We start from the raw sequence: 17,862 nt of genomic DNA on the forward strand, positions 1-17,862 counted from the left end.
GCATACTCTAATGTACTCTTCAGTGTTAGAAAGACTAAACTTCTGTGTTAGCTTTATAACCTACCACAATAAGTGTTATTGTTCATTTATTAAGCAGGAAGGCTTACTCAGATTTAGAACTTTGAAGGTTTCAGTGTATGTTCAGTTGGTTTTATTGATTTTGGGGCCTGTGACAAGACAATGTCAAGGTGGGGAGTATGTCAAAGAGAAATGTTTTGACCTAGAATGATTAGAAGATAAAAGAAGAAAGTAGATGAGAATCTAGTTCTCATGTGTTTCACTCTAAAGAATTTAATCTCCAGAAGAACTATTCAGGTATTCTCCACAGTCTGGGAGGAAATAGAAAGTCATTTTTCTTTAACATGTAGGTCTTTCTGGGGCATTCTAAAAGCAAATGGCCATATCTTCACCATTGATAATGACTTGTCCAGGGGTGGAAGCAACTAGATATTTCTATAAATTCTAATCAGATCTCAGTAGACTAAATATTTTATGGAATTCCTATTAAAATATTTTCTTGCAGTCTTCATACAACATATGTGTTTATCTGTGTGTTTGTATGTGTGTATGAATAAACGAATACAACAATGTAGAGGATAAAAGTATTAGTATGGCCTTTTGTTTTTCTTCTCAAACCATGAAAGCCTGCCACAATCCCAATCAAATCCCATCCAAGATTCAAACATCAATGCTGTCCCAAAAGTTTTTCATGCAAACCCTAGTACATCCACCTCATTTAAGATGGCCATGGTATATGAGCATTTAAAGTCTTATAATTATGTTGTCATCAAGGAAACAATGTACAATATTTCTTTTAAAAATACCTAGATTTTAGAACATTATCCAGAAAATTAAAGGAAATAATTATGGTATTAATTTAAATATTTAGTCACATAAATGGGTATTCTATATCCACAGAGGCCTATTAAACCACATGATTGAAAACCTCATCTATTACCAACTTCCATGAAGACAGTTCTTGCTGAAAATAAACGAGATGTGGTAAACAAATAAAAATGTATGCCACTAACAAATGCTGCTGTTCGCATTATTTACCATAGCTAAGACCTGGAACCAACCCAGATGCCCCTCAGTAGATGAATGGATCAAGAAGATGTGGTATATATACACAATGGAATTCTATGCCTCCATCAGAAAGAATGACATTGCCCCATTTGTTAGGAAATGGAAAGGCTTGGAAAAAATTATATTAAGTGAAGTAAGCCAGGCCCAAAGAAACATAGGTTCCATGGTTTCCCTTATTTGCAATATCTAGTATAGGTATGAGTCAAGCGGAAAAAGTCAGATAATGTGATGTTAGGAAAACAAAACCTCAAATATGTATTTTAATGTTTTTGTTTCTTTCATGCATGTGTTTCTAACGCATTTATAAGATTATTTCTTTGTTGCTTTGTATGTCCCTCCCCCACAGTGTAACCCCCGCTTTCACTATATTTGATGTCAGTATAACATGTGGAGGAGATGGGGACAAACAAGTCGTTTAAGGATTCAGGTGGACCTGTTGCAACAATGAGAAGTACAAAATGTCATGTCAAAACCAGCTTTACAATGTCGGTGGGGGGGGGAGGGGGGGTATGATTGGTTGGGAGGGAGGGGGGAGGCTGGGAAGGGAGGTGAAGGGTAAACAAAGGAGGAGGCTGCAATGCTTGGTAAGAAATGTATGCATTATCCTGCCCATGTAATTGTAACCCCTCCGTACAGTATGTTCTCAAATAAAATAAAATAAAATTAAAAAAAAAAAACAAACAAATGCTGCTGTTCTAAAGCATGGGCGTGACAGAGCAATTAATGCCTATGAACAGCAGGTTCTAAGTAGTGGAATGTGATTACACCCTAAGTAGAAAAATCCACAGATATTTCAGGTTGTGCTTCGTAGTTGACATTTATGAGATATATTTTGGAAAGCACAATGAATGAAAGCACATTGTTTGTAAAACTTTGCTGGCTGATAGAAACTTATTGAAATGTATCAAAGAGAAGACTGACAATATGGTGGATAAGATGTGGTATGCAGCTTTAAATACAGACTGAAGCAAACCAAAGAATTGGAATTATTTTTTTCCTTAACAAATACTTTCTGGGTATATTGGGCTATACAGTATAATGATGAAATAATCATGTCTGTGGAAAAGTAAGGAAAAAACACTGTCACCTTTTGAATTTCTTTTTAAAGTAAATCTTAAATGAGAAAGATGAAGAAAATTTAAATGCGTTAATAAAATATTATCAAGTATTAGTTTAATTTTTGATTAAAAGTTAAAACAAACTGACAGACTATTAGTCCTGGCACATGTTTTCTTTTGTTCTTGTTTTTTTAGGGGGGGTATATATATTTTTTTCAGAAAGGCATCCTTGTCTTAACCATTTCCCATAAAATTTATGCTGTCATAGGATCAGAGTTTTTTTGGCTAAATTAAGATAATAGCAGGCTCATTTTATGCCAACACAATATATAAACACCAATGACATTTTTCACTGAACAACCACTCATAAAAAATCATAAAATAATAAAGTGAATATCCATGTCAATATTTTTGTCGGTCATGGGGCTTGAATTCTGGGCCTGGGAATTGTCCATCAGTTCTTCAGCTCAATGCTACCACTGTACCACTTGGGCCACAGTGCCATTTCTTGTTTTTAGGTGGTTTATTGGAGATAAGAATCTCACAGACATTTCTGCTCAGGCTGGCTTTGAACCACGATCCTCAGATCTCAGAATCCTGAGTAGCTAGGATTACAGTCACCAAAGCTCAAATCCAAGTCAATTTTTTAAAAAGCAAGCTTATTGAAACTTCTGGCTTTTTCCAATAAACAATCTTATTTTTTCTGTATTAGTTTATAACTATGAGTTACTTTTAGATGTAACTGTGAATTTTTTAATAGAATCAAATATAATTCTTACCATTACTCTGTATTTCACAAAAATCCACTGTAATGGATTTTCACCAAAGTCAATTATTACATACTATCTCACACACTATTGTTATTACATTCTATATTGCATATAGTGTGAAGTGAAAATAATTTCGACAATTTCATATAAATTTTAGGTGCTATTTTAACATTACAAATTCACATCTGTGGTTTTAGCTAAGGAAAAAAATTAGAGTTAAAAATAAAATATGAATGGGAAGGGATGGGAAGGGGAAACAAAGGAGGAGGCTACAATGCTTGATAAGAAATGTACTCATAATCTTTCCCAAGTAATTGCAACCCCTCTGTACAGTATTTTCACAATAAAAAAAAGAAATGCAAAAAAAACAAATATGAATGTTTAGTGTGTCCCAATTAAACCAAAAATTCTGAGTTCATCCACATAAAATTATTTTCTTTCCACTAAAGAATTTGAAGTATTACCATTGAAAATAGTTAGGCAAGAGGAGGCAAAATTCAAATCACGTCAAACAACGTCTCTGTTATTTTGCTAATCCCTCCACTAAGAAGATCTCCCTATTCCCAGTTGTCACAAAAATTGAAGTATCTCTTAGAATTCTATTTGGAAAACTTCTATATCATTGATTCTTTTTGTATTTTCTATTATATGAAACAAAATATAGACACAAAACAATTGAAATAAAATACACACATATGTTGAAGTCATCACAGCTGGAAAACAACCAGCAAATTGGAACTTCACCAGGAACAAAAAGATATTGTGCCCACTTTATTTTTTTAAGTACAAAACCTTCAAATACATGTTAATTTGAGTAGAACTATAAGGATAACTGTCTCTCAGAAATAAGGTTGTGCTAATTTGTAATTAAATTCATCTGGATGAACCTAATATAGCAAGTCCCTTGAATGAATCAAATTGTTTAAAACAAATGTAATTGTATGTGAAGCATGATCTGTACATATTTAAAAGAAAAATTGCTACAGTATCAAATCACAAAAATCATGACATACTTAAAAATTTCAGAAATGCAATTACTAAGTCCAAAATATCCATAATGAGAACTAAATACTCCTGACTTATCAAGAGAAAAATATGCAAAGAATCTGAGCAGTGTACATGAAGTACATAATTTTAAACTACTCCAAATTACACTGCTTTTAGAAGACTGAATATGTGTTATCTAAAGGAAAAATCAGCACATTATATAAATGAAATTAAAAATCTCATGAAAAGAGAGAATTGAAAATAATATTTTAATAAATGGTGGTCAAAATCTAGTACTGACAAAATTTCATACCTATTTAGTTAGATTCAAAAAAGACTCAAGTTACTCAAGCTGATTTAAAACTTTGGCAAAATAGTAGAATACAACTGTAACATTATTATGGATGTTGACTCTGGCATGGAATTAATTTCCTCTTTAATCTGACAAATTAATATATCAAAGAACATAACTTCTCCAACTAAATATCAGACCTAACTAAACATACAACCAGAAAAGTCATCATGCAAGCCATATTGCAGCTGGGGTAAAAGAAAAATCAGTCATACTGATTCTCTATTTATTTTAAACGTTTTTGGTTTTTTTTTTTATAAATTATTTCCTTTATCTTGCATTTTTCAAACATTGTGTTAAATGCTGTATATCTTGGTAACTAAATTTGGATGCCTCCTTAAATTTTGAGTAAAATATCTCACTTTAGTTCCTAACCCATGAAATGAGGTTGTTTGAAAACAAATGCTAATAACCACTGTTTATAATACACAAGATCTCATAAGCATGATTTCAGGAAGCATAGGTTAACATTTTGATATTGTGGTCACGTGATTGATGAGGTCTATCTGCATGAGTATAGTTGTACATAGATTCCTCAGCCTAAATTTAGCCACTGTTAAAAAATGTTTATATCTCTATCTTTCACCCATCAGAGATGAAACCTGAGTATAAAGTCTAAGGAAAATGATAAGGTAAGAATTTAGCTTTTCTGGATATAAAGTAAACAAAAATGCAGCATAAACTAACTCATTGTTTTAAAGTCAAACTATGTCTCTAAAACATGTTAACAAATTCCCTACAATGTAGCATTCTCAAGAAGGGAATCGGGAATGTGAGAAGAGGACTAAGCAAGTATTGTTTTCAAATATACATAATTTGGGTTTACCTCTTTTTTTCGTTAGAGGCATTTTTGATAAAACTGTTTGAATAATTGATTTCCTGTTCAGGTATAATATATCCTAGTTGCATATACCAAACTACATTCAGAAAATGGCATATAGTAATTAAGTAAAGACTACTTATTCAATAAACAGCAAAAAGTATATACCTATAGGGTAATATTTGAACAGTGCATTGGAATTATTCTAATACAATAATTAATTTAACAATTTCATATTGACATTAATTATCTAGAGTATCTTTATGCTAATTGGACAAGATTGTCTTTCTAAATGAGCAAAACCTATTTCTCCTTTTACTTTATCAGGGAAATATGTGAACAAAAAATGGAAAATAACATATGACTGTACAACAACTCCAATGCATTTTTGACTTTTTATTAGCAAATGTTAATTTCACAAAGTATTTTATTGTGTTATACACATACATCCATATAATGTAGCTTGCTAAACTTTTTCCTTTTATAAATTTCATTATCCTATTTTTATACTTATGATTTATTATGTCATTATACTAACCTAGGAAATATTTGAACATATTTACTCCACAATGTTTCTCTTCATCTCCTCTCTTACATTTTTTTCCAAATTTAATCAGTTTCCATCTTTTACATCTGGGTCATTCATTTTTCTTTCTTGGACTAGAGTCTGCATATGAGAAATCTAGTATTTGTTTTTCACAATAAGACTTATTGCGTTAATATGAAGGTTTCCAGTTCTATCTATTTTCTTGAAGATGATATGATTTCACTATTCTTTGTGGCTAAATAGTATATCATTGTGTATATATGTATATATGTATGTATATATATTACACTTTCTTTCTTCAATGAGTGATTAAGAAACATGTAGGTTAATTCTGTAGTTACTTATATTTTTTATGTGGGAGAAGGAAAGGTGGAAATAATGATGTTTGGAATGAGAAACATGCTCTTTAAGCAGACACTCTTGTATTTAAAACATCTTAGCTGCTCTTTCATCAGTATTAGATAATGCATTGAATTAAAAAAATAAAATTTACTTACATTGGCAAAGGTGTTCTTTTTCAGTATCTATATTATTTTTTACTACAGTGTTACATTTAGTATGTCATGTGAGTATGGGGATGTATGTGAGCATGAAAATCTAGGCATGTTTGTATATGTAGTTGACTCGAAGGAAACTGAATTTTTGTGAGATACAGGATTCAAATAAAAATTTGAGACCTGTAAGTTGCTAAATTGATATATCTGTCCAGTTTGTGGAGTGTGATTTCAAGATCACATTTTGGTAGGTTTCATACCAAGTAAGTAGATGTTTCTAATCAAAAAATCATAAGGAATAAAACAACAACTCTGTTTCATAATCATTCAGTCTTATTACTTCAGACATTGTATTAATTGGAAAAAAATAATTGAAAGTATGATGGGTCAGTAGTTAGCCTTTAGACACTACATTTTCCCCAAAAACTTCAGATGTACTCTTTGGATATTAATTACAAATATATTTATCAACATACAGATATAAAATGAGCTTATATATGTAAATATATGTATATATTATAAATATGTCAATTATTTAGTTATATTTTAAATGTGCATCATAAATATTGATTTATATATAAATGTAATTTATCTCATCATATATGCATATCTACATATATACGTTTTTCCTTTTTTTTGGTCAGTCCTGGGGCTTGAAATCTGGGCTTGGGTGCTGTCCCTGTACTCTTCAGCTCAATGTAAGAACTCTACTGCTGGAGACATAGCGCCACTTCCAGTTTTCTGGTGGTTTACTGGAGAGAAATATTTCATGGAATTTCCTGTCTGGGCAGGCATTAAACTATGATCCTCAGATCTCAGCCTCCTGAGTAGCTAAGATTATAGGCATGAGCCATGGGCGCACGGTTAAATTTATATATCTGAGATTTGTTAGTGGAACAAAGGGTACAGAAACTATTATTCTTATCAGGAAAGGACTTCACACTGACAGGTATCATTACAAGAAGAAATACGATAAATATTCACAGTGGCACAAAAATCCCTTAGATGCCTTGCAAGGCAGCATGTTTTTCCATTCACTGCATGTGGTTTGAGCGGATTGCAACCCAACCGAATGTAGAAGATATTGGACCCTAACAAAACTGACAATTGCATAAACCCAGTCCTCTATGACAGATTTAACAAGGCCTATCTTGGAGATTCTTGTTAGGGACATGATAAAAATTTATAGTTTATTTGTGATTACAGAACAGTTTTACACCTGTCACTAAGCCATTACCTTTATTTAACACAGTCCCTTTTTCTCTAACTTATATTTTCTTGGCTCAGGAAACTGTTTTTTGCTTGTGAAAACCTGGCTGTTTACAATATAGAAATGGGTTTTTCATCCTTTTGAAATTACTGTCTGTATAGTGTTCTATGAGATGAGCTTCCTATGATATTCCATATCATAGGAATAAATTACTCTGATTCAAACTTGGACAACAGCTAGCTTGTTCTCTCTCCTAGGAAACCATCTGTATAGACTTTTTACATGTAAACAGACCCTCATTTACTTACAAAAGTCTGTCAGTGAGTCAAACCTAACTCACCCAAGTGAGGTGAATTCCTCTCTCATGCTTCTTTTACATTAAAAATGGTAAGAACTGTTCAACAATGCATATACTTTTTAATGTGAAGTGTGACTCCTATTTTCCATAATGTGAATCAAGGAGAGGAATCAGTTTAAGATGTGAAAGAGCCTTTCGAAGAGTTTTGGAACTTGAAAATTGTCCTGGGTATTCATTTTTGGAAAAATATCCCTTTTCAAAGACAAAGGACTCCTTTTTTTTATATTGTGCACGTACTGGGATTTGAACTCCTGGCCTTGAGCTCTACCTGGGCTTTAATTCTCTATGTTTAATCTATAGACCTGAGCCACACTTTCACTTCTTCCTTTTACCAAGAGTGGAGAAAAGAATCTCCTAGGTTTATCTACTTGGAATAGCTTAGAATTGCAATTATCAAATTTGAAATGGTTCCAAGCATTCCGTCTAAGGCATATTCAACAACTAGTGAAACTTGTGTTGGCTATAATTATGTATCTTTCTCTATGTGTGCACGTTTACATGTGTATATGTATGTGTGTATTTGTGTGTATGCTAACGTGCAAGTGAACCTACATAAGGGCATATACACACATATATGCATATATAAATGAATATACAAATATAAATATATGTGCATATATATGTATATCAGATGTTCAGTGATTTAATCTATAGTTCCTAGCACATTGTCATTCTCACAAAATGTACATGATAAATTGCTCTGCAGATCTGTGATCTATTATGGATATCCTTTGTACTCACTTCCCCCATTAGTTTTTGACCATCCCTGTGAACAACTTCGGCCTACTTTCCATAGGATAGCTTTTTTTCATTACAGGTAGTTACTAACTGATAATAAAAGAAAAAAGGTTGCTTGTAAAAGGAAAAAAAATTCTTGATTATAGCCATTCTACCTGGGGTGAGGTGGTATCTCAATGTTGCTTTGATTTGCATTTCTTTTATGGCTAGAGAGGTTGAGCATTTATTCATGTGACTATTGGCCATCCTTCTTTCACCTTCAGAGAAGTTTCTATGTAACTTATTTATTGGGTAGTTGTTTCTTTGAAGATTTGTTGTTGGGGGATTTAATTTGTTGATATCCAGGTAGACTTTAGATATGAGACCCTTGTCTGTTGTATGGCTAGTGAAGATTTTCTTCCAATCCGAGGACATTCTATTGATCTTGCTAGCTATGTCCTTTGCCATGCAGAAGCTCTGCAATTTCATGCAATCCCATTTGCCCAAACTTTCTTTGATTTGTTGTGTTTCTGGGACTCTATTAAGGAAATTTTGGCTTGTGCCAATTAGACCTAGGGTTTCTCCTTTTCCATCCTGTAATGTTTTCAGACTGTCTGATTTGACTCCAAGGTATTTGATCAATTTGGAGTTGATTCTGGTGCAGAGTGATATATAAGGATCTAGCTATTTTTCTGCAAGTAGTTAACCAATTTTTCCAGCACCATCTACTGAAGAGGCTGTTAGATGTTGGAGGAGATGTGGACAGAAGGGAACCTTACTGCATTGTTGGTGGGAATGTAAACTTGTTCAACCATGTTGAAAAGCAGTATGGAGGTTCCTCAAAAGACTCTACATAGATCTCCCCTATGACCCAGCAATCCCACTTTTGGGCGTTTCACCAAATGATCACAAATAAGACCACACTAAAGCTACCAGCACAACTATGTTTATTGCAGCATTATTTACCATAGCTAAGACATGAAACCAACCCAGATGCCCCTCAGTAGATGAATGGATCAAGAGAATGTGGTATATATACACAATGGAATTCTATGCCTCCATCAGAAAAAATGACATTGCCCCATTTGTTAGGAAATGGAAAGGCTAGGAAAAATTTCTATTAAGTGAAGTACGCCAAACCCAAAGAAACATAGGTTTCATGGTTAAACTTATTTGCAACAACTAGTATATGTCTGAGTCAAGCAGAAAAGGTCAGATAGGTTGATGTTAAGGACATGAACCCTAAGATATGTATTCAAATGTTTTTAATGCGATTTTTTCTAACATATTTAAAGAATATTTCTTTGTTGCTTTGGATGTCCCTCCCCCACGGTATAACCCCTGCTTTCACTGTATTTGATGTTGATATAATTTGTGGGGGGGGGAACAATTCTTTTTAATAAGGATACGTGTGGACCCATTGCAACACTAATATGTACAAGTACTTATGTCGAAAAACGAACTTTACTACTTTGGTTGGGGGGAGTATTTGATATGGGGGACAGGGAGGATTGGAAGTTCTGGGAAGGAGAAACAAAGGAGGATGCTACAATGGTTGATAAGAAATGTACTCATTATCTTGTCCATGTAATTACAACCCCTCTGTACAGTATTTTCACAATAAAAAAGAAAAAATAATAAAAAGAACAAAATTTTTAAAATATATAAAGTAATCTTGTAGAAGATTAAAAAAATAAAAAAAATAATTTTAGGTCACAGGTTAAAGTATCTTATCCATTCCAATGATTCCTATGAGATAAAATTTATAGTAGAAGTAAAAGTGAAAAGGAACTCCTAGATATGTTATTTTACCATTTAGAATGGCAAAGAATAATATCATGTCACTGTCATAACTCTTAAAGAATGCAAGGTTAACCGATGGTTGCTTTCATGTTCCCACAAAACTAGTAGATCCTGAAGCATAATAGTAGCCCAGCAGAAATTCTAAGTAGCAGACATGGGGCATGGAAGAGAAAAAGAGGAAATGAGACAGAGTGAAAGAGAGAGAGAAATATCATAATATTGAAAGTGAATAATAGATAAACAAGAGCTGTATGAGAATATTCATACTGCTATCTTTAGACTCTATGTGTACATTTGCAGGTATTTGATATTTGTAATCCATCAACATGAAATATAAAGTTATGTTGATAAAAATAAAAGTGACTCAGAAGAAATTATAAATGCAAAAACGATCTTCACAGCAGCAAAATCTCAGAGATATTTCATGACTTTGAAAAGGATAAAGTGGCTGAAGTTACTATAAATTTAGAAGTACAACAATTCACAAAAATAGAAAAAGATATTTATATATTTCCTTATATAATCCAAAGCAAAAGGAAAATGTTGTTTAGATGATTTTTTTAAAAACACAGTCTCTCAAGTGCTAGGAAGTTGGCTCAGTGGTAGAGTGCTTGCCTTTCATGCATGAGGCCCTGGGTTTGATTCCTCAGCACCACATAAGTAGAAAATGATGGAAATGGTGCTCTGCCTCAATTGTTAGCGCTAGCCTTGCCTGAGGAACAGCACTCAGGCCCCAGAGTGCAAGCCCCATGACCAACAAAGTCAAAATAAAACAAAACAAAACAAAACACAGTCTCTCACATTTGTGGCCTCAACTCTGTAATACTGTTGCTTCAACCTAGGGCTAAGATTTTAGTTGTGGACATGTATCAACTCTCCTGATTCAGACTTTACTTGATCATTTTTTAATAAATATTTTGTTCTTAATTTTCCTAGTTGTAAATTCACCTATAAAAAAAATGGTTTGACCACCCCAGTAACCTTCTCAAAGTACCTCCTAATGATGACTAACAAAAAGTTGTATTATATAACAAGTAAAACAATGCTACAAAGAAAACCAATAATTAAATAATGATTAATAAAATAAAAAACAAAACAATTACCAGTGTTTTTAGTATTTGAAGTGCACTACATATTAGATTTTCTATTTTCTCATATTCTTGTACATTTTAAACCGCCTAAGATTATGATGTTCAACACGATTTTTATAGGCTATGAATAGTCTTCAAAGTTACACACTAAGGTTATTATTTATGGCTCATCTCATTATTTGTTTATGGCTTATATCATCTCTTGTTCCTCGCTAAAATATAAAGTAAGGAATCCCTAAATTTTAACAAGAACTGTGTAGTAAGCAAGTCTTAATCCTTCATTCTGCTTCTTCACACAAAGGCTTTGCAACTTCTCATTAACAAAGTTTCTATAAATTCTGAAATGTACATACTTAGTACTATATGTCTGCTAACATAAATCTTAAATACATTATAGAAAATTTTATACCTGCCAAACAGTCCTAATTTTGGCATATAATCCTAAAATTAAATAGATATAAAACACTAAAATTTTTAACAACCCTTAACCTTTGCTGCTGTGTTCATTATGACATGTGCCTTGTATAGAACAATTGAATTATTTCCCCTACACATCTTTTGAACCCCAAATATCTGGAATTATTTTGTTTTTGACATGTCCATCTTGACATTATTCTTAAATGTGTGCTTATGTAAGAAGTACATGGTTCTAAAATTTCACAATTCTTCTAAACTTACTTTTTGTTGAATTGCCTAGTTTAAGAAAATCAATTACACTTTATATATAAAAAATATTCTGTGCTCAATTCAGCATCACATAAACTAACATTGTAATGATACTGAGAAGATTAGCATGGCCCCTGCGCAAGGATGACAGGCAAATTCCTGAAGCATTCCATAGTTTTACAACAATAGATGCTGGAGGAGATGTGGACAGAAGGGAACCTTACTGCATTCTTGGTGGGAGTGTAAACTTTTTCAACCATTTTGGAAATTAGTATGGAGGTTCCTCAAATGACTCCACATAGATCTCCCCTATGATCAAGAAATCCCACTTTGGGGCATTTACCCAAATGATCACAAACAAGAACATACAAAAACTACCAGCACATCTACATTTATTGCAGCATTATTTAAGATAACTAAGATATGGAACCAACCCCGATGCTCCTCAGCAGAAGAATGGATCAAGAGGATGTGTTTTATATAAACAATGGAATTCTATGCCTCCATCAGAAAGAATGGCATCATCCAATTTGTTAGAAATTGGAAAGATATGGAAAAAATATTAAGTGAAGTAAGCCAAATCCAAAAGAACACAGGTCCCATGGTTTCCTTAATTTTCAATAACTAATATATGTATAGTATAAGCAGAAAAGGTCAAAAGGTATGTCCATATGACCAGATAACATGATGTTCCGGGAAATGAAATCCAAGATAGGGATACAAGAATTTTTCTCTTTTTTGCTATTGTTTCTAATGTACTTATAATGTGCAATGTGATTTTTTATGTCTTTTTATAGGTTCCTCCCCATGCTATAACAAGTGTTTTCACTGTATTTGAAGTTGATGCGCCTATATCTTGTATATATGCTCTTCTAATTTGGGGAGAGGAAGGAAAAAAACAAAATGCCTAAATAGGGTTACAGGTTGACCCATTGTAACAATGAGATGCACAAGACACTATGCTGAAAAATGAACGTTACAATTTAGGCAGGGGAAGGGGGGAGGGGAGTGCACTTGTGGAGGTGCGAGGGAAGGAATGGTAGGGGAAAAATAAAGGAGGAGGTAACAATGCTTGTTAGGAATTGTTCTCATTACCTAGCTCATGTAAATATGACACCTGTGTACAGTATTTTTACAATAAAAAGTATAAAACTTTTCTAAGAGGGAGGAGTTTATTTCCTTTATTTTGCTTATATAATATCGTTAACAAAGAAATTAATGCAAAACACTGATATGAAGATATTTAGAATGGATGTATGTGTGTATGTGTGTGTGTGCACGCGCGCGCAAGTAGCATGCATGTACAGGAAATTGCATTTCTGTTGGCATGCTCAGAATTTGAAATCGCGGCTTCAAGGTCTTGCTAGGCCTTTTCTCTCTAGATTGGTGAGCTACTATATAAGCTACATCTTCATTCTTGTCCCTATGCTAGTTCAATAAATTTTTGAAAAATTATCTCATGAATTTATTTTGCCCTGATTGGGTTCCAACTGTTATCCACAGATCTCGGGGCTCCTGAGTAGATGTCCGGAGGAGTTAGGATTACAGGTGCGACCATCCAGCACAAGGTTTTCAGAATAATTTCAAAAGTAGAAGAAAATTTACTTCACAGGGTCCTGTTTTATCATCTCCTACTTTGAAAGCATTTTGGGTGATTGTATATGAATTTTTTAGGTTTTTTATTCTTAAAAGTCAGTTAATGATAATATTTAAAAGTTTTAGTACTTTTTAAAAAGGAAACTGGAAGTTTCCTCAATTTATAAGCTCAACTCTCTACATGATAACCCAATCTCACCAACACAGTCTGTGTTGAAGACAAAATGTAACAGAAAACAATCACCATGGACATTAATTGCTATGCTATTATTTCTTGGACAATATGAATATTGAATTGAGAATGTAAGAGAATGGAGAGATTTTACCTACCTTTTGTGTACTATGTACTGCTAAAAGGCTTTTGGAAACTTTGCCTCATTTCCTTTCTCACTGTATGTCTTTGGGTCATCTACTTAAGGCATTTAATTACAATTTTTCCCAACACTAAAATGGTAATAACATTAGCATTATAACAAATATTATCTTAAGAATTAAGGGAAATAAAACTTGTGAAGTACTTAACCTAAACTTCTGTGAAGGAGCTTTGAGTTTAGCCAGCAGTTTTTTTTAAATACTAAATAGAATGCAATAAGCATTACAAAAACCATTACATGTAGTGAGAAACCAGAAGTAATGTTATCTATTGACTATGTTCTGCTTCCAAGGAAACCAGGGTGATAACTTCTTATTCTGTAAATCAAACTGGTTATCTTATATCTTACGTCTTGGTAGTGTAAAAGTATCAGGGAAAGAATAATGAATGAATGTTGTAGACTGAGGTGAAGTCCATATGAAAATGTGAAAAACTGATAAAACATAAAAGTACCTTCGCGATATGTTGTGGTTTACATTTTAAGGAAGACCTAGAAGAATGAATTCTCTTTTTGATAACCTAGCATAGATCCTTAGAAGTAGGAACTCTTTCTTCCTTCTTGTAGAGGCATCATCAGATGAGAGGAACTGTATTTTTTTTGTTTGCTTCCTTCCATTTATTCTTCAGTTTGAAATCTGAACTACTTGAGACTGAAAGAGAGCAAGGGAAATTAGACACATAGACTTTGGAAAGAACAATTAACGTAAAATAAATAAAATGCACATAGCCTTGTTAAAGGTCTAACTAAATTGAATTATAAGGTCTCAAGCATTAACAGAAAATGATTTAAGCAATATCATTTTATTGAAAATTGAAAAATGTTAGGAGTGGCTTAATATTTTTCTATCTACTACCTTGAATTAATTACTGATTTTGCATAGAGAGATTAAAGATGAGATTAACAAGAAACTTGATTAAAATTGGACAAAAGTTCTGAATAGACATCTTTTCCATAAAGCCCTGAAAATTGCCAGTGGGCTAACAAAGTTGTGTTTAATACAACTTCTATGCTGGCTTAATGGTTAGTGAACTGAAATCATTAGAGAAATGTAATTAAAAATTACTATGATAAGGAGTTCCGGGAAGATGGCGGAGGAGAAGCTGGAGGCTAATCAAGCTCTCGCAGAGAAAGGAGTTTTATTTTATTTTTTTCAAATTTAATTTTTTTTTGTAAACATACTGTACAGAGGGGTTACAATTACATGGGCAGGATAATGCCTACATTTCTTATCAAGCATTGCAGCCTCCTCCTTTGTTTACCCTTCACATCCCTTCCCAGCCTCCCCCCTCCCCCCCACCCAATCCTCCCCCCTTCCCCCCACACCAACGTTGTAAAGCTCGTTTTCTACATGACAACTTGTACTTCTCATTGTTGCAACAGGTCCACTTGTATCCTTAAACGACTTGTTTTTCCCCATCTCCTCCACAAATTATACTGACATAAAATATAGTGAAAGCAGGGGTTATACTGTGGGGGAGGGACATACAAAGCAACAAAAAGATAATCTTATAAATGCATTAGAAACAAATGCATGAAATAAAAAAAACATTAAAATACCTATCTAAGGGTTCATTTTCCTAACATCACATTATCTGACCTTTTCCGCTTGACTCATACATATACTAGATATTGCAAATAAGGGAAACCATGGGACCTATGTTTCATTGGGCCTGGCTTACTTCACTTAATATAATTTTTTCCAAGTTTTTCCATTTCCTAACAAATAGGGCAATGTCGTTCTATCTGATGGAGGCATAGAATTCCATTGTGTATATATACCACATTTTCTTGATCCATTCATCTACTGAGGGGCATCTGGGTTGGTTCCATATCTTAGCTATGATAAATAATGCTGCAATAAACATAGTTGTGCTGGTCGCTTTAGTGTGGTCTTGTTTTTAAACATTTGGGTAAATGCTCAAAAGTGGGATTGCTGGGTCATAGGGGAGGTCTATGTGAAGTCTTTTCACGAACCTTCATACTGCTTTCCAAAGTAGTTGAACAAGTTTACACTCCCACCAACAATGCAGTAAGGTTCCCTTCTGTCCACATCCCCTCCTACATCTGTTGTTGTTAGAGTTGTTGATTATAGCCATTCTAACTGGGATGAGGTGGTATCTCAATGTTGTTTTGATTTGCATTTCTTTTATGGCTAGGGAGATTGAGCATTTTTCTTCCTGTGTCAATTGGCCATCCTTCATTCTTCTTCAGAGAAGTTTCTCTTCAAGTCTTTAGCCCACTTATTTATTGGGCAGTTGTTTCTTTAAGGATTTGTTGTTGGGGGATTTAATTTTTTGAGTTCCAAGTATATTTTAGATATGAGACCCTTGTCTGTTGTATGGCTAGTGAAGATGCTCTCCCAATCTGTACGCTTTCTGTTGATCTTGCTAGCTATGTCCTTTGCCATGCAGAAGTTCTCCAACTTCATACAATCCCATTTGTCCAACCTTTCTTTCTGGGAAGATGGCGGAGGAGAAGCTGGAATCTAAACAAGTTCTCGCATAGAAAGCAGTTTTAGAGTTCCAGTGAACATTCCTAAGCCAGAGAATCACACCAAGTGTGCCATCACAGGACAGAGAGTCAGGCCAGAGAGAGAAAGGAGTTTTAGAGTTCCAGCGAACAGACTTAAGCCAGAGAATCACACCAAGTGTACCATCACAGTTCAGAGAGTTAGGCCAGAGAAGGAAAATCCAGGCAAGGAGACAGATCTGAGCACTTGCTAGCAGCCGCCACTGCGGGCTACAGTGGTGGTGGAGGTGGCAATAGCCGCCATACCTGCAACACAGAGAGTCCAGGACAAAGGAGCCAGACATGGCACACGAGTGTATTCTACTGAACACCAACAAGAACCGACAAGGAGCAGACATCTTCATCCTGCAGTTCACAGACCAGAGATGACCCAGGAACCAAAATGCGGTGTGAGTAGAAGCCTAACGTCCTCACTCCTTCTCAGGGAGCAGAGGAGGGAAGGCCACCCCTCCCCGCCATTACAGGAGATCTCCATGTTTGATACTGACAAAGCTTGGCTGGCCTGCTAGCTCAAACACAGGCCTTGGAAGAAAACTAGAGTCATTTAGCAGGTCACAAGATCCTAAAGTGACATGGCAAACTCAGCTCCATCCAGGGAAAAGTCACCCAGCTCGGGCCGCCAGCCCCAGGAGTGGGTTTCTTCACTGGGTAATCAGAGCCAGAGGCTGCCCCTCTCTTTAGCAGCATGGACAATCCATTGAAATTCAGTAAACATAAACCCTGAGAGTGGCTGGAGGCTGGGCTCTGTGAGTCTCTTACAAAGTCTCCTCAGGGAAAAGCTACTGTTTGCTGAAAGGCCTCAACTCTACCCAGAACCTAGCCTCATCAGAGCATCTACAAACATGAGGAAAAAGCCATCTCCCTCTTTTGTGATACTCAAAGCAGATCTCCCTCCCATTGAACTAGCCAGGGGAGAGGATCACAAAATATTTTGTACAGCATAGCATTTTTCTGCCTGTTCAAACAAACTGCTTAAGAAACCAACTAAGCCACAGGAAAATCAAATACCACAAGCAGACCAGAGACTCCAACAAGAGGCTGGTTATGGACACAAGGGATATAAAAGATCTTCCCACCACTCCCAAAAAAGTCAAAGAACTTGTTTTTTCTCTGTTTCTTCTTCTTCTTCTTCTTCTTCTTTTTTTTTTTTTTGGTTCCTTTTATAAAAATATTTTTCTTCTAAAACTTTTTTTTTAATTTTTAATTTTTACCATTTTGAAAAAAAAAATTCTATACTAGTAACTTTTTTCTCTTCCTCTTATAATTTTTATTTTAGGGGTATATGTGTGTGTGCGTTTTTCTTTCTTTTTTGTTCTTTCTTTTCAAAAAATATTTTTGATTTTTGTTTAGCTCTACTGAATGTCTAATTTTTTTTCTTTTTTGCTCATTTTTTTCACCTTTTCT

At 34.3% G+C, this 17,862-nt stretch overlaps 1 non-coding gene across 1 annotated transcript; it reads left to right on the top strand.

Moving 5' to 3' along the window:
- The first annotated feature begins 12,031 nt into the window (after window positions 1-12,031).
- Window positions 12,032-12,138, top strand: LOC122128117. Its single transcript, XR_006151366.1, has one exon. It is a non-coding gene; the product is annotated as a U6 spliceosomal RNA (small nuclear RNA).
- Window positions 12,139-17,862: the final 5,724 nt, after the last annotated feature.

This window comes from Dipodomys spectabilis, unplaced genomic scaffold (genome assembly GCF_019054845.1).
Source record: "Dipodomys spectabilis isolate Male_0828 unplaced genomic scaffold, ASM1905484v1 ptg000323l, whole genome shotgun sequence".
NCBI lineage: Eukaryota > Metazoa > Chordata > Mammalia > Rodentia > Heteromyidae > Dipodomys > Dipodomys spectabilis.